Below are 24,162 nucleotides of genomic sequence, written 5' to 3'. Positions count from 1 at the left end.
GGAGGGTGAGGGCTCCTCACGGGTCCGGTGCTGCTATCACAGAACGCCAGATGCCACGCCTGGCACCTTGGCCACACAGTCTGGAAGAGGAATGTTCATGCCACTGCTGCACTTGACTCGGCAGACTCACCTCTTTGGGTTCTTTGTTCCCTGTTGGAAGTCTGAGGCCAGAGCTGGGCTGAGCTAGACCACAGGACCAGAGAAAGGCCGTGGCTGGCCTTTCCGGACCCCGCACTGAAACCATGCCGCAGAGTAGGCGTTAGGCGTGTCTGTGGGAGGGCATTGCTCACGCGCAGGGACCCAGCTCAGAAGATGCTGTGCAGCCTAAGCAACGTGCACTGGCCTTGACCTTGATCTTGCCCTGACATATTTTTTTTCCCAACCATTCGCAAGAACTTGGTGTAGGTTCCTGATTTGGGTTCCCTGTGAGCCCATTGCCCTAACTCATTCTACTTTCTTTTCCACATCTTGGGTTCTTGGAAGCATCCAACTAGTAAATCACATTTTCCCAAGTTTAAAAACTAAGGGCAGACGTGGAACGTGGATAGATGGAAGGGTCAGTTTCATGTTGATGCAGCGGCAGTTCTAGGACAGAGGGAACCGGCCTGAGAATCAGAAGGGGGGGGGGGTCCAGGCTCTGTCAGAGCTCACTGGGGGGCTCGCTGCCCTCCCTTCTGTCCCTTCTGCGGGAGAATGCTGGGCTGGAAGGAACCGGTCCCAGGCCGCCCTCACCCTCTGACAGTCTGTGATTTTCCAGCCCATGATGCTCTCCGAGGCCACGGGTGCGATTCTGCGATACGTGTGTGCTTTGTTCCCTTAATGGGGGTGGAGGCAGCGGCTCCATTTGGCACAAGCTGAGCTCTGTCAGCACAATGCAGCTGATTGGCCAGGCCCCAAAAGCAGACCCCAGAGAGATATTGATTCTGACAGGCAAACAATTAAAGGGGGAAATTGGTGCCATGTGGATAAGACATCCGTGTGGCTGTGATACCCTGGGCTAGGTCTTCAGCCTCACTTTCGGTTTAATTGGTATGGACAGAAATGCTCCTGAGGCCACTCTTAAGGGGGGCTGGAGACCGTCGGGGGAACTAGAAATCTACACTGAAATTTTCAAATCTCTTTTTATTTTTCAAGACTTCCAATAGCAGAAATGATTCACTCTTTATATTTCTTACTTCTGAAGCCAAGTAATATGTTGGAAAATTAGTCAAAAATCTAATTTGAATGCCCCGGGAGTACACTGGGGGACGCGAGCGTTTGGCGAGTTTTGCTCCCACGTTCCCCAACACCTGCTGCCAACATTGTCTCCGGCCTTCCATCCTTTTGCTCTATTCTTTTTCATATTTTTATATATTCCCACACTATCCTTACTCTCTAAAAGTATGCAGATTTCTGTGATTCTGTCACAGACTTTCATAATGGCCATGAATGAAGTGATGAGAGGCCCAGATCCCTCCCTATCATGGAAAACGATGACGTTTTACACACGCAGGCCTTTTTGGTGCACGTGTGTCAGCACCAGCAGCCAGGCCCTGGTGCTCACCGTTGGTGTGGTGGTGCTCTGCCTGGTGTATTTCAACCTGTCCAACCTGCCCTAATCCGGCTCAAGAGAACGGGTGTCAGCGCTCTCTACCGAGCCTTCTCTCCACGCTGGCCTCTTCAGTTCATGTATTATTTGGCTTGGGCTGTGATAATAGAATACTACACACTAGGTTGCTTAAACAACAGAAAGGCATTTCTCACAACTCTGGAAGCTAGAAGTCCATGTTCAAGGGGCTGGCTAATTCGGTTCCAGATGAGAACTGTCTTCCTGACTTAGGGAAGGCCACCTTCTTGCTGGAAAGGAGTGGGGGAGGGAGTAAGGGACAGATGCTCTCACGGCCTCTCCCATGAGGCTGTAGGGATGGAGGGGCCAGTTCAAGTCCTGGCTCAACCTCAGGACCCTCATTTATAAAACCAAAATATGAACAGTCTCTGCCACCTCGGGTTATTGTGAAGATCAAAGGAGATACACATGCGAAGTGCTTCCTGGTGGCCAGGATACAGAAAAACTCCAAAATGTCAGTTATGGTAATGACTTTTGTATTGCAAAAAGCATTTTGATATCAGTTGAAGTAAATTGAATTGAGCATAATTAATTCAATAGAAAACGGTTAGTCATTAGAGGATTTTGTACAAAGGAATGATATGTTAATAAATGCATTGCTTAAAAATTAATGTGTCAGAATTCTGTAGGAATGGGCAGAATGAAGGAAGGCAGGAGACAGAATATGTGTTAGGCGGTAACTGTAATAGCCCTGGGGACAAGTCGGTAACGAGGGCCTCTTTACGTCTGGAGTGGCAGTAATGATCAATCAATTACACAGATGTTGAGGAAGTAAAATCGGTGGAGGAGGGAGATGGAGAGGAGCAGGATAAGGCAACAGCTTGGGTACAGGGGAAGGGAGGGGAAAACCAGAGAGAAACATGTAGCACGAGGTTGCAGATAGAGAGGGGCGTTGGAGGACAAACTGGATTTTAGGGTGGTGGCATTTTTGGTTGCAAACACTGAATCTAAGAGACCAGTTGGGCCGTTCAAGACGCAGCCCACAGTGGAGCTCGGTGCTAAGTTTGGGGCGAACAAGATGATGCTCAGGGAGCAGGAACCAGACCTCATGAAATCAGCAGTGAATTCGAAAGAACAGCCCGTGGTAAATGTGGAGGTCAGGTTTGAAATGACTTAGAATGAGTGAACGATGCGGCTTGGAAGGGATCTTTTAAACAAAGCTAATAGGGTGGTTGATAGCAGGGCACAGTGCATTTTCTCTATCTTAACACTGATGAACCCGGTTATGTTTTTGAGTATAGAGCAGGTGCAGACAGAAGGGATAAATTGAAAATGATTTCCAGGGAGGAAAATGGCTAGAGCAAGGTCCCAGGGGAGGTGATTAAGCTGACAAGCCTAGACTCAAGGAGTTAGTGACTTTCTCAGTGTTGAGGGCTGGGCGGTGGAGTAGAGTGACTGACTCCCTGTCCTGCTGGTTGGGGTGGGGACAGGGGACTGCTGGGGACAGGCTGTGTGAGGCTGAGCCTTGAAGCACTGGCTGGATTCTAACACATAGACCGATGGGGAAGGGTGTTCCAGGATGTTGTGTGGGCGATTTTAAGGAGTCAAGAAAAGGCAGTGAAACCTACTCCGGAAGTGAGAACACTGTATTAGTTTCTTGTGAATGCTGTAACAAATTACCACAAACTTGGTGGCTTAAAGCAACAGTTTTCTATACCCCCAGCTTTGGAGGCCAGGCGTCTGAAATCCAGGTCTCAGCAGGGCCACACCCCCTCTGGAGGCTGTAGGTGTGAATCATTCCTGCCTCTCCAGCTTCCAGTGGCTGTGAGCATTCCTTGGTTTGTGACGGCATCATTACAATATCTGCCTTCATTATTTTTTTTGTTGAATTTACTAGGGTGACGCTAGTTCACATGATTATACAGGTTTCAGGTGCTCATGTTATCTCTCCTGTATGTCTATTTCAAATCTCTCTCTGTCTCTCTCTTATAAGGATACATACAATTGCACTTAGGACCCACCTAGGTGATCCAGGATAATCAAATCTGCAAAAATCCCTTTTCCAAATAAGGTAACAGTCACAGGTTAATTAATTCTGGGAACTGGTACAGGGATGTATCTCTAGGAACTATTAGCAGACCAGCACAAATACTTTACAGAATATGATAAATGCAGTGAGAATTCAAAATAAATAAATTAGGATAAGCCATATGTTGGATGTCAGAAGACAACAATCTAGAATGGCAGGTTTCTTATAGTTACAATTACTAGAATTGTTTTTTTAATATATTTTAATTTTTTTTAGAAAATTGAATTTAATAGTGATATTGATCAATAAGAGTACATAGGTTTCAGGTAAACATTTCCATGGCATTTGAACTGTTAATTATGTTGTATACCCATCACACAAAGTCAAGTCATTTTCAGTCACCTTATATTTGTGCTTCCTTACACCCTCCCCCTTCCCCCTCCCCCAGAATTAACGGAATTGTAATGAGAATATATAACAATGCAATGTGTTCATGTGTATATGCTGTGTGACCCCGCCATGGTAACTTATAAAACTAAAAACCAAAAAGCCACTTTTTCTACCTAATGACAACTTAAGGATAACATTTTTGAAGGAACAAAATTATAAATATATAATTGGATTATTTGTTATTAGGAAGGTCAGTAACCACAGCTTCTTAGTAACCCTCCAGAAAATATCAAAGGATGCCAAAATCCTGCTCGGCTATGGTACTTTGCGTGAGAACAACTTGTTTTACTTGGGTTACAGTAGCTCGTTTTGCTAAAATATCAAAAATAACATATTTCAAGTCACTTGCAAGAAAAATATTTGTAAGAACTACAAAGTCTCGAGGTCTACAGAACTGCATACCACATGGTATGAATTTATGGTGGCAAACTTCAATAATAAAGACCCAGTCTGGGGCAGCCCGTAAGTTGTGACTTCCCCTTCCTGCAGCCAGGTTGCGGTTCTTAATTAAACAGTAGTTCTTCCATCCTTTAAACAACCAAATCTTTATAACAGCCTCAGAACTGTGTAAAGGGGGAAGTACATTTCTCAAATACTGTAATTTGTTTGCGCAAGGCCTTCCTCAGTACACAGAGCACCTTCTCTTCTGCCCAGACCATAGAATGTCCGGCTAACAGGAAGTGCAATCTTTCCTCCATCCCTTGAACTACGAGTGTATACCTAGGTGAGTACACCCACGTTCTCATTCCACGACCACGCTTTGTTACAAGGACCCCATCGACCCCTTGCTCCTGGAATGCCCTTTCTTGCTTCCCTGCCTGATCAATGGCGGTGCGGGGCTTTGCATACAGCACACGTGCATCTGCAAAGCTAGCCTTCACCGCTCAAGCTGCCCGTTCTCTCTCCAGACTAGCCAGCAGTCTCTTCCTCTTCCTGAGTTGAAATCAGTTTTCCTGCAGTTTCCAATCATTTGGACTAAGTTAGACCATTTGGAGCACATGAAACAACAATATGCAACCCTCTTCCAAGCACAGCTCATCAAATATCTGAAGACAGTGACAACGTGCCTTCTTGCCACGTGGTTTGCTCCCGGCTCTATGACCCGGACCTTCTTGCCACGTGGTTTGCTCCCGGCTCTATGACCCAGACCTTCTTGCCACGTGGTTTGCTCCCGGCTCTATGACCCGGACCTTCTTGCCACGTGGTTTGCTCCCGGTTCTATGACCCGGACCTTCTTGCCACGTGGTTTGCTCCCGGCTCTATGACCCGGACCTTCTTGCCACGTGGTTTGCTCCCGGCTCTATGACCCGGACCTTCTTGCCACGTGGTTTGCTCCCGGCTCTATGACCCGGACCTTCTTGCCACGTGGTTTGCTCCCGGCTCTATGACCCGGACCTTCTTGCCACGTGGTTTGCTCCCGGCTCTATGACCCGGACCCTTTCAATCATCCTAAGTCCTGGTCCTGTCACCATGCTGCCTGCCTCTTGTTATTACTGATGTTCTCGATCCCTTTCCGTGTGTTCTTCCCCCCACACTAACACCCATGTCCCAGATTGGGCCTGAGCGGTGGGTGCCCAAGCAGAACTGGACCACATCACAAGGACAGCCTGAGTCTCTCCAAACAGCCTAAAATACCTGAGCCTTTTTGATGCCGCATCACATTTTCTTTACAAAACAGTTTCTAGCAGGGGATTTAAAACTCTTTGGACGTAGTCTGGGACCAAGTCCATAATTGGCCTCCATGCTTTCTCGGTCTGTTTATATTTTTCCACCTTTGCCCATGGACTTGCCATGTCCACTTGTTACACATTGTATTTGCTTGTAAATACTCATACAATATGTACAGCTTGGCACGTAGTTTACCAAGGAGCACAGTCACTTGTAAAAGTGACCGATCAGAGAAAACACCTTTAATGGCATGGGTTTTCTCAGAGCTTTTCAGTAGGAATAACAAGTTGAGAACGTTATTCCTTTTGATACCTATGTGTTACAATAGTTTTAAAATCAAGCATCATTGACTTTGTAGAAACTGATACAAATAAGACCAAATTCTTTTTCTCTAAAAAAGATATCCTCAAAGCGTGTAATGGAACGTGGAGTGGGTGTGTGTGAAGCACGATCTGGCATTTATCAGACTCGCTTCTTTTCTCTACAGAGATGCCAACAATATTCTACAGCAGCCTCACACAGAGAGAGTCAAGGATTCAGGGTCCACTTCTATATTAGTATCTATTCCATTCTTTTTAAAACATTTTCAAGAGCGTGATGAGAACTTATAAAAATAACTAGTTAGTTCTTTTTACTTTAACTTTTTATACGGTGACATAGATGGTAGGCCGAAAGAGAACTTGAAATAAACTATGAAGTGCTATGTTTGAGCTGCGCTTGGCCATGGAGCCGACCGACCAGGCTTGAAGAAGACCCATGAGCATGGAGGTGGTCTGGGTTGAGAGGCGGCCCCTGAGCTACAGTGGGTGGCCCACGTGGGTGCCCCGGGTGCTACTGCACATTCATTCTGGTCTTGGCCCTCCCTGAAATGCTTGTTTATGTAGCCACAGGTGCCCTGGGGGTTATGTCTTATGTTTCTAAGGCAGGAGTGTGAAAGGGCAGGAGTGTGAAAGGGCAGGTGTGAACATCAACCTCACTCTCAGGTTGTATAGTTAACATGACAGCGGTTACCCATCCCAGAGGGTTGTAAACCCCAAACACATACCTCTAGCTTAAACCTTCATAGCATTCTAGAAGAAGCCTGTGATCTACTTCCGGTGACCTGTAAGTTCAGTTGTGCTAAACAGCACCTTCTCCTTTTCTAGCAGCCTTGCTTGAACCTGTGAGGGTTTTTGTTCTCTTCCTTTTGTTGTCATTCGCAAGATAATTCCAGGACAGGTGCGGGAGAACGTGGAGAACAGATGGCAGGTTTGATGTGACAATTTAGTCAGCACCACCGGAGGAGCTGCCTGACTTTTTCTGTAGGGAAATCAGCAACATGACTAGAACTTTATCACTAAAATTATTGTACTGAATATGTAACGATTTCTCCCAAGGACGGAGGAAGAATCATGTCAATAAAAAAAGAGAACTGTTTAAGGAAACTCTCTATTGTCTAAACATTCCAGGAATACATTGGCTTCATGAAAGACTAAATGGTAGAAGCCTCTGATGAGTCAAGAGAGTATTTGGAACTAAAGAAAGTAGAGAGATCATGTGGGAGGTTGGGTCCTCTCCTGAGGGAATCGTGATCTGGATGAGTCACCTCCACTCACCTACTCAGCTCTTGGGCTGGGCTGACACCAGGAAGAAGACTAATTCAACTCCTCAGTGAAGGCAAAGTATCACAGTGCCATTCTGTAGTCCTTTTGTTCTGATCTTATTGATCATTTCGTTCTTTCTTCTTTGTTTGTTTGTTTTTTTTTTTGAGCTTTTATTTTTGAGTAATGACAGTTTTTTTTATTTTAAAAAGTACATGTTCATTTTAAACATCAAACAATACAGAAACATATAAAGAAGAATGCAAAATGTCACTCAAAGTCCCATCACCCTGATATAGAATTATTATTAATGTTAACTGATAAATGTTAATATTGATCTCTCTATAAGGACATCCAGAGAGGAAGGATAAATGGGAACAATTTTCATATATAGGAACGATAAGCATGTTAATTTAGAGCCAGGTTTATTAAGGAATAGTTTACATTCAGTAGAATTCACCCCTTGGACGTGTGCAGTCCCATGAGTTCTGGTAAATAGTTATGGAAACTCTCCCACAATCAAGACATAGACTACAATTGTCGCCCCGTAAAGTCCCCTCATGTCCTTTCCAGTCAACCGCCTTCTCCCTCCCCCGGCTCCTGGCGAACACTGATTTGATTTCTGTCCCCATACTTTTTCTTTTTCTAGAAAGTCTTATAAGTGGAACCACGCAGTGTGTAGCTTTGTGTGCCTTGTTTCTTTCAATTAGCTTTTAATGCTTCTGAGATATCCCGTGACACTGTATATAACAACAGTCTGTTCCCTGTTATTGCTGAATGTTATTTCATTGTACCAGTGAACACTGTACAGCTTTTCAAATTATATTAATAAGTTTTTTCACATTCCCACTTGTACTTAATTGCTAAAGTGGAGAAAACTTATTTTGAAAGAAACACATTGATCTGATATCCTTGCAATTCTTGCATTTTCTTCATCCCAAGAATCAGTTAGCTTTTCTAGATAAAAAACACTATCAACAGCAATAAGAGGCAGTTTGATCTTTTCTTTTTCATTGCTCATGCAATTACTTCATCCCTTAGTCAGATATACTAAACCTACAAGGCTGGTAGCGGTAGTTAGAAATGTTATTGTCTAGGTCTGTGCCCTGGGGAAGCCCTGGAGGGTCAGGTCCACTGCTCAGGGCATTTGCTTCTGGGCTTGAAGATTGGGGCCAAGAGGATGACTTTCATGCTTACTCTCTTTGTATCTGTATTGTTTGAAACATTAACACAGACAATAGAATCATCTATCATGTGTATAATTTTTAAAAATTAATACAGGAGCCCTGGCTGGTTAGCTCAGTGGTAGAGCATCGGCCTGGCGTGCAGGAGTCCCGGGTTCGATTCCCGGCCAGGGCACACAGGAGAGGCACCCATCTGCTTCTCCACCCCTCCCCCTCTCCTTCCTCTCTGTCTATCTCTTCCCCTCCCGCAGCCAAGGCTCCATTGGAGCAAAGTTGGCCCGGGCGCTGAGGATGGCTCCAGGGCCTCTGCCTTAGGTGTTAGAGTGGCTTTGGTTGCAACAGAGCAATGCCCCAGATGGGCAGAGCATCGCCCCCTGGTGGGCATGCCGGGTGGATCCAGATCAGGTGCATGCAGGAGTCTGTCTGACTGCCTCCCTGTTTCCAACTTCAGAAAAATACAAAAAAAAAAAAATTAACCCAGGAAAAAGACAAGGCACTCTCTAATAATGACATGCATCAACTCACGTCCTCCATGTAAAAATTCCCTCAGTTACCGTGATGTGGGTTGACCACAAGAGGAATGTAAATGCTTCCAAACTCTCAAAGAGAAGTTGTTGTGGTTGTTGTTGTTGTTTTGTTTTAACTGGGAGAGTTTTCAGTTCAGGCTTGGGCGGACTATAAAACAAGTGGCCCAGCACATACCTCATGGTTTGGAAATTTCTAGATGATCTCCAAATGACTACCTCCCTTGAATTTACTCTGAATCACTCCTTTAATACAATTTTTATTGATTGATTTTAGAGAGAGAGAAAAGGAGAGAGAGACAGATAGAAATGTCAATCCACTCCTACTTCTGCCTTGACTAGGCATTCTGTAATAAAAATGTAAAAAATCTAGGATTTTAAAAAATATGAATGTACATCACATGCAAAAAAAACCCCAACAAGATGAGGGAGATGTAATCATAGCTATTTAACTTTGGAATCAAACAAATGGCCTTGTCCCTATACTGGTAGTGAGGTCATTCACACAATTAGGTCCAAGGGCAACTAATGGAAGCTTCATGTCAACAAGTAACTCAGAACAATTGTTGAAATACTTAAAGTTATAGCAGAAATGATTTATAATTAGCTTCTTTATAAAAACCATTTAAAATAGCAATGACGAGTTGAATATATGTGGAGAGGTAACATACAGAATGCCTTAGCCCCAAAGCTGTCACCCAATAACTTAGGCCCTTAAAATACATTCTTTAATTCCAACAAGCGAGATAAATTTTAAAATCATAAGTATGTAAAACAAGAATAGAAAGTCACTCAACCTGCATTTATTGAGTCCCTACCCTATATCAGGCCCTGCTCCAGGTGCTGAACAAGACAGTGGGCAAAACACCCAAATTCCATTCCTGGGGAGCTTATGCCCCAATTAACAGATTCTTTGTGATTTCACTGCTAACCCGGACTAATGTTTATACGTTGGGGAGTATTTTTAAATCTTTTCTCTTTGTATTTACAATATATATGTATTTCTTCACAAAATTAGAATTGTGATGTGAGTGTCTCACACTTAAACTGATGCACCCACATTGCTACACTATTAAGTATTTCTCAACAGCATCATCTTCCTGGCACGGCTGTGTGCCAGTGTTTAAGTGAACTGTAGTTTAGTAATCGGCATTTCATTTTTTTCTTTCATCATTATAGGCAACAATATGATAAACATCTTTGTGCATAAATCTCTGCACAAATATGTGAAAACTTTTTAGGATATAATATAAGAACAGAAATTGCAGGATACAGGGTTTCAGGATAGTCTTCCATTATTGAAGTTAACACATTATTAAATATTAACATTAATGTTTGACATAAATTAGCAAAGCTTTACATAAAGGTAGAACTTTCTATATATTTCATGTAATTTAAGTAAAGGAAAAACTTTATTACTTGATTTATATTACTTCAATTATTTATAATAATATCAATATGAGTTATGTTTTATGGATGCATATTCATAGTTCTCCTTAGCATATGGGTTTTGCCTGACCAGGCAGTGGCGCAGTGGATAGAGCATCGGACTGGAATGCAGAGGACCCAGGTTCGAAACTCCGAGGTCACTCAGTCTGCTGTAGCCCCCCAGTTAAGGCAAGGAGTCACTCAGTCTGCTGTAGCCCTCCAGTTAAGGCACATGTGAGAAAGCAATCAATGAACAACTAAGGTGCCGCAACAAAGAATTGATGCTTCTTATCTCTGTTCCTATCTGTCCCTCTGTCTCTCTCTCTCTCTGTCACACACACACACACACACACGCAAAAGAGCTAGCATATTTGTTTTTAAAAGTATTTCTTATGTCTTATTTTAGGGAACAAATAATTTTAAAATCATACTTTTGAATAATATTCAGGATTAATTGTGAACTTAGATAGGCAGCAAACCCCAGTCTCTCTCTGAAATATTTTTTTTATACAAAAGCATAATCCCTGTAAAATGATTGCTCCATCCTGGCAATCAGCATCTTGCAGAAAAACAAGGACTGATTCCTCTAGATTTCTGAATTATGATCATAACTCCCTTACCTGGGTCAAGCTTCTTAAAATTTCAAGTTTTGTTGAAAACTTAACTAAAAACTGTCAAAAATGCAGGTCACTTGCACTCTAATGTTAAGAATTTCTAATCTTGCTGGCTTCGTGTCGGGAATTCGGGAGGCGAGGCCGAGTGTTTTGACAGCTGCCATTCACAAGAAGGAAGGATGGGAGCAGATATTATCAAGAACATACTTCTCCTTCTCCACCTCCATAGGCCCCCACTATGTGAAAGGCAGACATATGGTACCGGGACTCAAACAGTCTATCACAGAAGATTCAAGAACAGTTTAAAAATAAAGTTATTGCAACATACTGTAAGTGATAGATAAGTGGAGAAAGAGAAGTTGGACCACTCTGTAAGTCCTTCTCTGGGTGAATTGTGTGGGGAAAACACTTTGCGTAGACTTACTTTTATAATAGCATTTATGTATTTGTTCATTCTTTTAGTCAATATTTAGTGAGTCCTCTCTACGCCAGACATGATGCTAACCGAAACATACATTGCTGAATAAAACAGATGTGTCCAGCTTACCTACTGTCAACCTGGCATCAAACCTACCAGAAATTCTTACCAGTGACTCCCCCACTAATGATAACTGAGGAATAGAAAAGTGTGATCTGTCTGATCAGCCACCGTTCTCCTGAGAATGATCAGTCCTCCCCCTCCCGCCTGCCCTGTCCTTCCCCTCCTCTCCCTCCCCTCCTCTCCCTCCCCTCTCTCTGCTTCTCCCACCCTCTTCTCTCCTGATCTACCTGAAGTTAACTCATTAAGAATCTTGAATTTAGGCTCTATCTCCACCAAGTTAAGTAAGAGATGAATAATTTCTCTTTGCATTTTTCTGAGCACCTAAATAATATAAAACAGAATAAAAATATTTCTCCAATGGGTTTATTTACCATCATCATTCTTCATTGTTGCCATCGGCAGTCATTTACTGATACTTAGCAACACTCCAAGCACACACACGTTTATGTGCACGTCTTGTAGACTTCTCACAGCTCTACAAAAGGACGTATTATTACCCTGCTTGAACAGATGAAGGAAAGTGGAGGCCAAGGCCATCTGTGGGACCGGCCCAGGGTGGCGCCTCTGATAACACAGAGCCCAGATTCGGTCTCCAGTGCTATACACCAGGCGCCAGCTTCCCAAACTAACTGCACTTCCTGTGGCTTACCCTTCTCTGATAAGAGCTGCTATAGAAGAAATCACTGGATCTCTCTTTTTTCCCTTTTATTTATCCCCAACATAAATCAAGTCAGAAGTGCTATTAGAAAGTACGATTGAAATATGAAAATGAGGGAAGGTACCAACTTAATATAATTTTAAAGCCTACTATACTGTTTTGGTTAAAAAAAGATGAAAAGTAAATTTATGCTGCTTTTAATGGTCCCTCCCCCCAAAAAATCTATATGACAATCCTGGGAGAGACGGGTGACACCGGCATGTAAACCGGGTACTGCCATTAGCCACGGAAAGCCGGTATTGACCGATGTATCTCGCATAAGGAGAAATAAGATCAGACCCAGAAAGCTGGCACCATATTGGGGGGCTGTGATTCAGAGGACAGGTGTCCTTCCAAACCAGCACGACTCAAGTGAAAAGATCCTCGAATCCCCAGAACTGCAGGACTGACTGCAGCCATCAGCTCCCAGATGGCCTGGACGTGGGGCAAGAATAGTCTCATGGAGGCCAGGGGCACCTGCCCGCCCAGCAGTCACCGCCGTAACCACCATTCCTCAGCAGTACAAGCGGCAAAGGAAAGGTCCAGAGCCTCTTGCAAGAGGAAACGGCTGCCTGCAAGTCTTAAGACTGTGAACATTTCAAGAGTCCACAGTTATGCTCTGTTTTTCTTCTGAGTGTCAGTTCTGGTCGCCGGCATTTAGAGTATTGTCTGGGCTTCATGGCTTTGTGAGGCGATTAAATAAGGAAAGAGGAAGCTGTGATCTGGAGGGGCGAGACATTTTTCATAGCACTTGAATGGTTACTTAAACCCTCCCACTGCTCTCGTTTGTAAAATCTATGTCATCCTGATTTGTACTGTCGGACCCTTGCATTGTAGGATTGGCTCACGGACTCAGTGTTCCTGTTAAGTTGCACGTACTCATTATTCTCAGAAGAGCATGAATATGTTGAAAAAGTTTCACAGGGCTCATGTTTTGTTAATGTATAAGTAAACAGAATTCACTTCTGAAGTATGATTATGTTTGTAAAGTGCCTGACATTACCCCATTTAAAGATTATATGGAAACATTGGTCTGTATAGGCTATGCGTCATTTCATTGATTCAAAAGATATATTCTAATTGCTTTTGGTAGTTGAATTAACTTTCTTTTTTCCATTTTATTGAGATATAAATTCACATATATTATATATTCACATAAACATTATGTAAGTTTAATGTGTAGAACTTGTTGACCTAATCTACTTATATACTGCTGAATAATTACTGCCTTAGCATTAGCTAACATTTCCCCCACATCACATAACTACCAATTCTTTTTTGTGGTGAAAACATTTAAGATCTATTAGTTCAGCAACTTCCAATGCTATAACACAGTATCATTAGTGACAGGCATCATGCTGTACATTAGCTCCCCAGAACTTACTCATCTCATAACTGGAAGTTTAGACTCTAACCAGCCTCTCCTCTTTTCCTCCAACGCCCAGCCATTGGAAAACACAATCTTACTCTCTGTTTCTACAAGTTTGGCTTTTTGAAGTTCCACATGTAAATGAAATCGTACAGTGTTTGTCTTTGTCTGACTTATCTCACTCAGCATAACGCCCTCGATGTCCATTCATGTTAATGCAAACAGTAGGCTGCCCTTCTTCCTCCTGACTGAATAATATTAATATATATGTATGTACAAAACATCTTTTTTATCCATTCATCCACTGACAGATGCTCAGGTGGTTTCCTTTCTTGGCTGTGGTGAATAATACTGCAAGGAACATGGAAGTGCAGACATCTCTTCTGTTTTTATTTCCTATGGATATTTACCCCAAAGTGGGATTGCTGGACCAAATAGTAGGTCTAGTTTTAATTTTTCAAGGAACCTCCATACTGTTTTCCATGGTGGCTGCACCAATTTACATTCTTATCAACAGTACACGAAGGTTCCCTTTTCTCTACATCCTGTTGTCTTTTTTATGACAGCCATTCTGACAGGTATGAGATGCTATCTCATTGCTGTTTTGGTTTGCTGCGTTAACTTTCTATCTGGGAAATTATTTTCTTTGAGTCCCTGAAATGTGCCTAAGAGTCTGGTAATCACTAAACTGGATATGGATAGAAACTAAAGAAAGAGAATGACCAATGTCCTTAACCTCATTTTCTCAAGCCCTAACACGGTGGTGCGGACAGAACGGATGCTTGGAAAGTTTAAATGAATGAACCAGGCTTCTTTCCTTGAGGTTCATGGAATTGCTTAGAAAAATAAGTCCTTGAGTAGCACAGGTTCAACAAAAAGGACAACAGTGTACTCCTTCCAACCAACAGCATCACCTCAGCAAAGTGGATTCTTAAACCTTTCCAAAAAGACCTAGTCCCAGGATTCACCGGGCAGCAATCATGAGCCAAAACCTTTGAAAGGTGGTGATAATTCACAGCAGAAGGCCACTGGGAAAGCAGAGCTGGGCCCGTGTGGTTCTCCGTGAGCCGTCAGCACAGCCTCTAACGATGCTGACCTCCGAAACTTGCTGGGCAGGGTTTTCTGATGCTGCCAGCAGTCTGGTCTCATTAGAGGCACAGTTATTGTGATCAAAGTCCAAATGGGATCAGAGACAAACAGTTTGAAGTGTAACACTAAAAGAGTGGTTGTGGCTTCCAATTATTTCCAATGAGTTGGGACAGAGACTCAAGAAGCCCATAGTGGGTCCCGGACAGAGGAGAAGCAGGAAGCAGAGAGTGAAGTGCATTCTAGGGGAGCCCGAGGGCAGGCAGTGATGTGCTCGGCTGTGTGTACCTTTCATCTCCTGAAGACAGCGCATGTGTTGCATCCCCGAAGCTGGGAACCCAACGTCTCTCTGATATCCATTTGCATCAGATCTCAAACTGCAAACACTCTATAACAACAACTATGTTTTCCTTACATGAAGGCAGATAAAGGCAGATGTTTAGAGTGTATAATGGCCTAACAAGTTTGAAAATATGCTGCTTTGTCAGCTGTGTAAACTATTACAATGGCTGATTGTTAGACCTATTTTATTTCTAATGTACAATACAGTTTATTGAAATCTTACTCTCTCAGTAAAGTTTTTCAACTTTATTCCCCAGAGGGTTATAAACATAAAGGAAGAGACAGAGGGATTTATGTTTTCTGTTTCTTTTTTTTTTTTATGACAGGAACAGAGAGAGGGACAAATAGGGAAAGACAGACAGGAAGGGAAAGAGACGAGAAGCATCAACTCTTCATGTGGCACCATAGCAGTTCATTGATTGCTTTCTTATATGCGCCTTGACCGTGGGGCTACAGCAGAGCGAGTAACCCCTTGCTCAAGCCAGGGACTTTGGGTCCAAGCTGGTGAGCTTTGCTCAAACCAGATGAGCCCGCTCTCTAGCTAGAGACCTCGGGATCTCGAACCTGGGTCTTCCGCATCCCAGCCTTACACTCTATCCACTGTGCCACTGCCTGGTCAGGCAGGGGGCTTATGTTTTATGGCTACCTTTTATTTGAAGAAAATGTTAGTAAGGTTATGGACACATTTAAGTGATTCCTCAAAGAAACCCATCCTCCTAGAATTAGAAAAAGAATCTTCTTCATTTCATATCTGGGAAACTTTCCAGATGTTCAGAGTCAAAGCAGAAATGAGGCCCAACTTCCAAGTTCATGATCTGTTCATGAGGCTCTTCCCTGCCTGGGGACTATGGTGGTCAGTCCAAGTATTCTACCCAACGACCAACCTCCTTTCTTATTAAGAGAACCCCTGTTGCATTTGAGGTGAAAACATGGCCAAGGAAAAACTACATTTCCCAGCATCGATTGCAGCCAGTTGGGTCAATGAAGCAAGAGCAGATGTTACTGCATGGGGTTCATGAAACATGGATCTGTGCCTCATTGTCCTTCCTGCTTTCTTCCTCTTTTTAGCTAGATAGTGAATATAACAGCTGAGCTTATGGCCCCATCATACAGGAGCCAAATATGAGGCTATATACAAAGCACAAAGCTGGAGGAGCCGGAACGGTGAGAATACAATGGGGCCTTCATATAAGTATGGATTTGCCTACCTACTATGTTTGATAGAAAAAAATATATAAGCCCTTAATTTGTTTAGGCTGAGATTATTTGTGTTTTTTCTTCTATCAACTGAATGAATATCTTAATTAAAATAGTATCCAGTACAGTTCCTCAGTAAATCAGAAAAACTAGAAAAACAACATTTTCCATTAATTATTTATGTCGTCTCTTTTCTTTGAGTCTGCTGGTTAAAATAGAAAACCGCCTGCCTTTCCTGGCGCCTGGCTCGAGGACAGGCACTGTCCTTCCCGGCGTGCTTGTCCATCTGTTTTTACAGGTCCACCACCAAACGTGCATGATTTTCCAAAGTTCTGAGCTACAGAACTTCGCTGGGACTGTGTTATTTTCCCCAAACCAGCATGTTTCTGCTCTAGATTTTACCCTCAAAGAACTTTGTTTGTCTTTAGTATTTTATATTTATAGCAGAACATTCTGACCTATCTCGAATGAACAGCTGATTTAGATCTGACAAATGGTGCCATCACTGCCCAAGACAACGGGCTTCTCTGGACTGTTTCAGGAGCAATACTTGTTGGCAGTTATCTGAAACAGTGCAACACCCTCCTGGTGATGAGACAGGTGCCCTGACTCCGAATGTTGCCACAGACCCGGAGCTTTTCCCTCTTCCACTAAGCAGGCTTTAGAGAGAGGGGTCAACATAAAAAATATTCCAACAGGTGACGGTACAAATAAAAAGATGGCGCTTAGCGAACAGTCAAGATCTTAACTAGCAGTGAGGTAATTTTTTTTTTTTTTTTTGTATTTTTCTGAAGCTGGAAACAGGGACAGACAGTCAGACAGACTCCCACATGCGCCCGACCGGGATCCACCCAGCACGCCCACCAGGGGGCGACGCTCTGCCCACCAGGGGGCGATGCTCTGCCCCTCCGGGGCGTCGCTCTGCCGCGACCAGAGCCACTCTAGCGCCTGGGGCAGAGGCCAAGGAGCTATCCCCAGCGCCCGGGCCATCTTTGCTCCAATGGAGCCTTGGCTGCAGGAGGGGAAGAGAGAGACAGAGAGGAAGGAGAGGGGGAGGGGTGGAGAAGCAGATGGGTGCTTCTCCTATGTGCCCTGGCCGGGAATCGAACCCTGGTCCCCGCACGCCAGGCCGACGCTCTACCGCTGAGCCTACCGGCCAGGGCCGCAGTGAGGTAATTTATCGAAATATCAATGTGTCTGTGCTCTCTCTGTTTTTCTTTTTCTTCGTGTCTCTCACCCCAACATGGATCCCCTTTTCCTGAGATTTTAAGGTGTTGCTCTGTAGAAAGTAGAGGGTTTCTATTTCTACTCTACTGCACTCCTCTGACTTCCTGGAAAATGTTAGCAGCATTTCCTGTCTTTCATAGGGGCTTACATAAATTGCCCTGAAGGGAGGAAAGCAAGACCTTGGCCTCAGAAAGCCTCCAGAGGGAGAGACTTCCCAACATATAAAGTGGAGGGGGTGGTGTTTGTCTTGTGAGGAGCCTGTGGACTAGGTGGGACCTCAGAGGGTCGGAGGTGAGCTGTCCCTAGAGAGGATGCCTGGTTGAGACATAGATACCTTAGCTGCACCAGGGACAGCGGAGCCAATGTTGGCAACAGGCCGTTGAGTCCCCAGGCCTGAGAGGAATACAACGAGGCTAGATAATGAATGGATGGCGTCTGTACTCAAGACTGGAGCCTCGCCTCGGTACTTCTGGGCCCAGAGAGACAGCAGGACCTTCGCACTGCGGGGATGTGCCTTAAGGGAAAAGCTCTAGTAATAAGTAAGATTTTCACTCATGCCAGTCCAATGTTAAAATCAACTTGAAGGAAGTTGTCTTGAAAAAGAGAGAAATGTGACCATCCCTCCCCACCTGGCTTCTTGGACTGAGATGTTCACACTATGATGTTGTTTCTAGAAGAAATGAAAGTTGTGTAAACACAACTTGCACAGTCGGATGTAAAGTCCCCTCTGACCAGGCACATTCTGAACTCTCTTTGTGTCTGTGTGACTCACCAGGTGAGTGCAGGTCATCTTGGCATTACTCAGAGTCTGGGTTAGTTAGCAGTTATTTAACCCTTCGCTAATAGGAAGTACTATTTTGACTTTTAAAGTGAATGTCAACTTTATAGTTTAATACCCACTGTGCTGCACCGGCATGAGGCTTCTTCTCATGTGACCTTGTTGGATATAAGTTTCTCCGAACTCGGGTCCTGCTTCCGTTCAGGCAGTCCTGGAATTCTGAAATTGAAGTAAACAACCAGCTGAAATTCCCATTAAGAAATGTACATTTATCAAAATTAGAAAGGCAGGGAACAGTAGCCATGGCAGGAATCTGTATTTTTTTAGTTGAGATTTCTAGCCAGCCATCAAAATAAAAAAAAATATATTTAACATGAAATATAATTTGTCATACAGATTAGAACTAAGGGTTTTGGAATGGAGAAAGAAGGGAGTATAAGAAATAAAACAAACTGACTCTCACCTTTTAAAAGAATTAAAAAACAACCAATTAGAACTAACCGCATTAAAACAGAGCAGTCACCGTTTACACAAAGCAGGCTAATGCAGTCTGTTGTCACCTCCACTGTGTACTTGGGGGATGAAACAGGAAGGAAATGAAATGGTGCCCTCGAATCAGGTTCACCGTCCCCACAAAACCGAACGTACACTGAGTGCGATATTTGTGCGTGAGCGCCCAGTTGCACCCAAGAAAGGCAGTCCTATTTAACAAACTCATTTCCAATGTAAGATTATTTTAAGCGCTGTTGCTAACAATCGCATTAATTGAGTTAGAAACAGAATGAAATTTGACTTGGAACGAGCACTCTCCTCTGGCTTCCCGGTTAACACTGAACTTGCTTTGTTTGCTGTGAGGCTGGGAACATTGGCCCATTTAGTCTCCAGACTGGTACTCACCCAACACCAACTTCGCCCAGCCACCCGCTGGTAACAGTTACAGTAACTTATAATGCCAACTGGCTGGTAACTACAGAAACCAGGGCAGGGATGAGAAAACATCAAAACCTTCTCATGGGTTTTGACTACATTTTCGAAACTTTCTAAGCCTTCTGGAATTTCCCTTGGCAATCTGTCGGGAGCGTGATCTGCGTTTCCTGGGTGAGAGTTCAAGGAGACACATGGCAAAAAGCCTGGTTGGATCCCGTCATTCACAGCCAGTGTGTGGACAGTTTGTACTTGAGAGCAAAACAGTTTCATCAGTGAAACGAAAAGCTCAGCACCGTGCACAAGAGAAACAAAAAGCTACGTCTATCTAAGACTAGCTAGAATTTTTGCGTGAGGGTATGTGATAAAAAAAAATCAGGGGCAGAATTTAAAATCCGGTTGTGCTGTGGCTTAGCCAGGGTTCTTGGAGACTGGAACCAGAGATTATACTAGAGGAGACTACAGACAAATATGAAATGTTTGAGGTGGTAGGAAACTTCTAGAAGTTTAGGTAGGAGGATGCTAAACAATTTCCTGAGTGAGTGAATAATTCCATTAGTAAGGATGCTTTTGGAAATGGTACTGTGCAATTTCCAATATTCCCAGTTCAGAACGTAATACCCCTCAAAGCCTATATACATATATGTCCCTAGCCCCTCAGAGTTTTATTGTTTTACTGGGCCCCACGGGAGATAGAAGATAGCTAAGCTGATGATTTTAGGCCCCAGATTTGTATGTGGCGCTTCAGCAAAGAGGGATTATTTCCAACATACTGTAGTTAGTTAGGCTAATTCGTGGGCCTTGGTGAAGGGGGGAGTGTAAGGGACGGGGGCCAGGACCACGGGAAGAAAGAACAGCCACGGTGGAGTCACGTGGGGCTGCCGCCCTTTCTCGTTCCCGTGCAGGGAACAAAAGGCCAGTGTGCCATTGTTACTGGTCTCTCATGGTGCACTCAGCTGAGTTGGAGGTTGATGATTAAACTTATGGGAACTATTCTCTTTTAGTGTTAAAGGCAACTCTAAATTATTCCACCTTGGCAGCCACATCAAAGGCAGGAAAATACAGGACAGAAAGATGCCCAAGGTAATGTCTAAACTAAGCATGCACGTTGGGAGATAAGAAGGTTGTAAGAACAAGGGCCGGGCGGGACACAGTGAAGGCGTATCCTAAAGCACCGCTCTGACTTCTGCTGCTGTGTGCCAGCTTCTGTTAATCTTTACCGCCTGTTCTCATGGCAGACCACCAGGCTAGTTGATTTGCTCTCATCGAGTTGCTTTCTTTTGGTGAATTGTTCAGTAGTTCCTTGCGTGCCCCTGCCTCCCAAATCCTTAGACCTTCATCTGGTGAAACCCATCGAGTGAGAGCGGAGAGTGACGGTTTCAAACGTGTGTATGTTCTTGGCCGCACAGGTAGTTAGTTCATTGGCTGCATTAGATTTTTGTCCCCCTGAGTTATGTTTTCACCCTCCTGGCTTTTTATAGTATTATGAGAACAATGACCTCATTCTCTCCAGTTGATAATAATGGCATACTTTTTATAACTTTGAAAAGGCATCTGCTTATTGATACGGGGGGTTAAAATTAGCCATAACGCAAGTGTTAGCCACTGCAGGCCTCGCCTTATCTGGCGGCGCAAAATAAATAAGATACAAAACCTGTGAAGTGTGTGGTTAAGTCTTTGTAAATGATAATCTGGGATCTGGGTTCCGGTGGGGACCTTTGTCTTCTTTTTTATGCTTCATTTCACAGCTGAAAAATTAAACAAAGAACCCAGTATTGTGGCTTGCGGACCTAAGTAATACTAACGTGGGAAGAAAATTAAAGTCCTATAATGAAGAAGTCACATTTCATTCAAAATCATAACTTCTGATTGTTAACTAAAAATCTAAAAATTAGCAAGCCGATCTTTTTTTGTTTTGGAGAGGACACAATACCCTCCCCCCCCCCCACACACACACACCAAGGTGCAAACCCCAATCACATTTCCTGTGGGCTCCTCTCCTGCTTAGCAATCACAAAAACACCATTAAAACTGATTGGAGTCTCAATCCTAAGCAAGAGGAAGGAGATAAATGAATTTAAGGAGCCTGATAAGATAAGAAACCTGAAAACGGAATAATTTTAATAATTTTATGCAATAGCACTAGTATTTCTAAACTAATGTGTGATATCACTTAATTCCAATGCATTTAACATGTTCTTTTCTTTTAAGAAGCAATATATCTGCTTTTTTTAAAAAAAAAAAATCTGGCATATGTTCCAAAAAATACTGTCCTTCTAAGTTACACTACAATAACATACTCTTTTCATTATGAGTTAAAGCCGCTAGGATGGTGGGTTGCAAATTGTGATAAATTCCACAATGAAATGAGGATTGGGCATTACAATCGTCTATTCTCTTATCTGACTCCCTGAATGAGTCAAATAGCCTTATAAGACCGACTACCTATTCTTTTTATCTCCTTGGTGCCCAGCACATTGCCTGGCACATATAGGCACTTGATAAGGGGTTTATTGTTATTTAGATGATCCACATTACTGAAAGAAGCAGACAACATCATTCTTAATCTAGCCCAGTGCTCTTTTTAAATTTCTGAATACCGTGCCTCGCATATTGTAAACATGCAAATGCCCTGTGGAGGGACTTAGTCTCATCAGCACTGAACGCAGTAGGGTAACTCAAGTTAAGCTGTCTGAGTGCTTCGTGCCACTCTCTCCCCGTCCCATCTCACTGCTGGCCCGGCGTGCAGGACATTGTACTGGCAGGGATGAGAGGGTGTGCAGAGGACGGCACTAAGCCACCGAGCCGGTGACCTGCAGAGTCCAAAGGCTCTGAAGGATTGGTGGCAATGGAAGGTGAATTCACCAGCTTCCCAACTCGAATTATGTCCAGGCTTACTCGCCTGTCCGGAGAGGCAGGTGGATATGGGGCAGGCAGACACGCCGCACCGCGGCGTAGGGGAAACGCCAGAGGACCTGGGAACGAAGGACGGAGGGAAGAAAAGGCAGAGCCACCAAACCTCACCCCAGAGCCAAAATGATCTTATAACACGTATGTATCATTCGTTCAAGAAGTATGCTTTCTTACATAGTATGTGTGAGACATTGGGCCTTGTTAGATGTCTTAAAAATGGATCATACCAGCTGCTACCTCCAGTCCACAAAGAACTGAGGAAGGGAGGCCAGGGCTGCACATAAATGATCCCACAATGAGGCAGGCAGGGACCTCAGCTCCACGGGCGATCGCGGGGAACTTTTTATTTGAGAGGCAATCCCCTTGGACGACTCTCTCACCAAAACGGTGACCCTCCGGCCCACTCTGCTCACTGTGGTCACCGAAATGAAAAGTCTGCTCAAAGTCGGGTGTATCACGACATGCTCCTGCCTAAAACCTCTGAGTGCCATTCTCCATGGCTTTCCGGATAAGTTCAGCTCTATACCGCGACCTCTGCGGCCCAAGGCTCAGCCTCTTCCGTCACTGCCCGACTCCTAGTGAGTCTCCACGTTGCAAACGGACTTCACTGTAATCCATCCAGCTCTCTCTCTCTCTCTCTCCAGCCTCTTCACAGGAATCACGTCCTCTGACTGTGCTCAGCCCACACCAGCCTCCTCTTGGTTCCTCTCTGAACTTCCCTCTGATCTGAGGGACCGGACGGGTCTCTTCTGCCTGGGACATTCTTCTTCCAGATGTTCTCAGGGCTTTTCCATTCACCGCAGTCTCAGCGCAAGTGGTCTTTGCAAAGAAGCCTCCAATTTCTCTCTTATCACATGGCATCCTTTATTATCTTCATGATAGTCCTCATTATCTGAAACTGTTGACTGTTGATCCATTGACTTGTTTGTTTACGTATCTCTCCTCCCCTGCGCTGACAGCAAGCTCCCCGAGATGAGGGGTCAGGTCAGTCTTGTTGGCCCGGTGCCCCCTATGGAGCTGGTGCTATATAGAGACTCAGCAGCTACTTCCTGAATTCATGAGCGGACCTTCTTCCTCTTGTTCCTCTCAGACTGCATGGGCTCCTTGCATCTTGTGTGATTCCATTTCCCCCTCCAGTGGAAACTGTCACAGAACCGACAGCTGCTTATGCAATTACCAGTCACCTTTTGTTTATGGACTACCTTCATACAACCTCCAAAGTTAAATATATATATATTTGTATCTTTCTGAAGCTGGAAACGGGGAGAGACAGTCAGACTCCCGCATGCGCCCGACCGGGATCCACCGGGCACGCCCACCAGGGGGCGACGCTCTGCCCCTCCGGGGCGTCACTCTGTTGCGACCAGAGCCACTCTAGCGCCTGGGGCAGTGGCCAGGGAGCCATCCCCAGCTCCCGGGCCATCTTTGCTCCCGTGGAGCCTCGGCTGCGGGAGGGGAAGAGAGAGACAGAGAGGAAGGAGAGGGGGAGGGGTGGAGAAGCAGATGGCGCGTCTCCTGTGTGCCCTGGCCGGGAATCGAACCCAGGACCTCTGCACACCAGGCCAACGCTCTACCACTGAGCCAAACGGCCAGGGCAATATATATATTCTTAAAGTTGATAACTGGTGCAAGAATATTTAGAATATAGTTAAAATGGTAGAAACTCAGTACCATTTTTATCTACCACTCATCTCTCTAAACAACTCATAGCATTTGTTTCTTTATCTGCCGGTCTGTTATTTATTTATTTTTTTTTTTATAAATAAATTTTTATTTTAATGGGGTGACATCAATAAATCAGGGTACATACATTCAAAGAAAACATTTCCAGGTTATCTTGTCATTTAGTTCTGTTGCATACCCATCACCCGAAGAGAGATCATCCTCCGCCACCCTCCATCCAGTTCTCTCTGTACCCCTCCCCCTCCCCTCTCCCTCCTTCCCTCCCCCCACCCCCCATAGCCACCACACTCCTGTTCATGCCTCTTAGTCTCGCTTTTATGTCCCACCAATGTATGGAATCCTGCAGTTCCTGTTTTTTTCTGATTCGCTTATTTCACCCCCC

General features: G+C 44.2%; 1 long non-coding RNA gene across 1 annotated transcript in view; it reads right to left on the bottom strand.

Moving 5' to 3' along the window:
- The window catches only part of LOC136404045 (uncharacterized), a 58,478-nt gene that overhangs the window by 14,483 nt on the left and 19,833 nt on the right, over window positions 1-24,162 (bottom strand). Inside the window, exon 2 of the long non-coding RNA XR_010751220.1 lies at window positions 18,383-18,479. This is a non-coding gene — a long non-coding RNA (uncharacterized lncRNA). The remainder of the gene's footprint in view (window positions 1-18,382; window positions 18,480-24,162) is intronic.

The sequence above is a fragment of the Saccopteryx leptura genome, chromosome 4, assembly GCF_036850995.1.
Source record: "Saccopteryx leptura isolate mSacLep1 chromosome 4, mSacLep1_pri_phased_curated, whole genome shotgun sequence".
Lineage (NCBI taxonomy): Eukaryota > Metazoa > Chordata > Mammalia > Chiroptera > Emballonuridae > Saccopteryx > Saccopteryx leptura.
The sequence above is the reverse complement of the archived record's forward strand: the minus strand, read 5'-3'. Positions and strand labels throughout refer to the sequence as shown.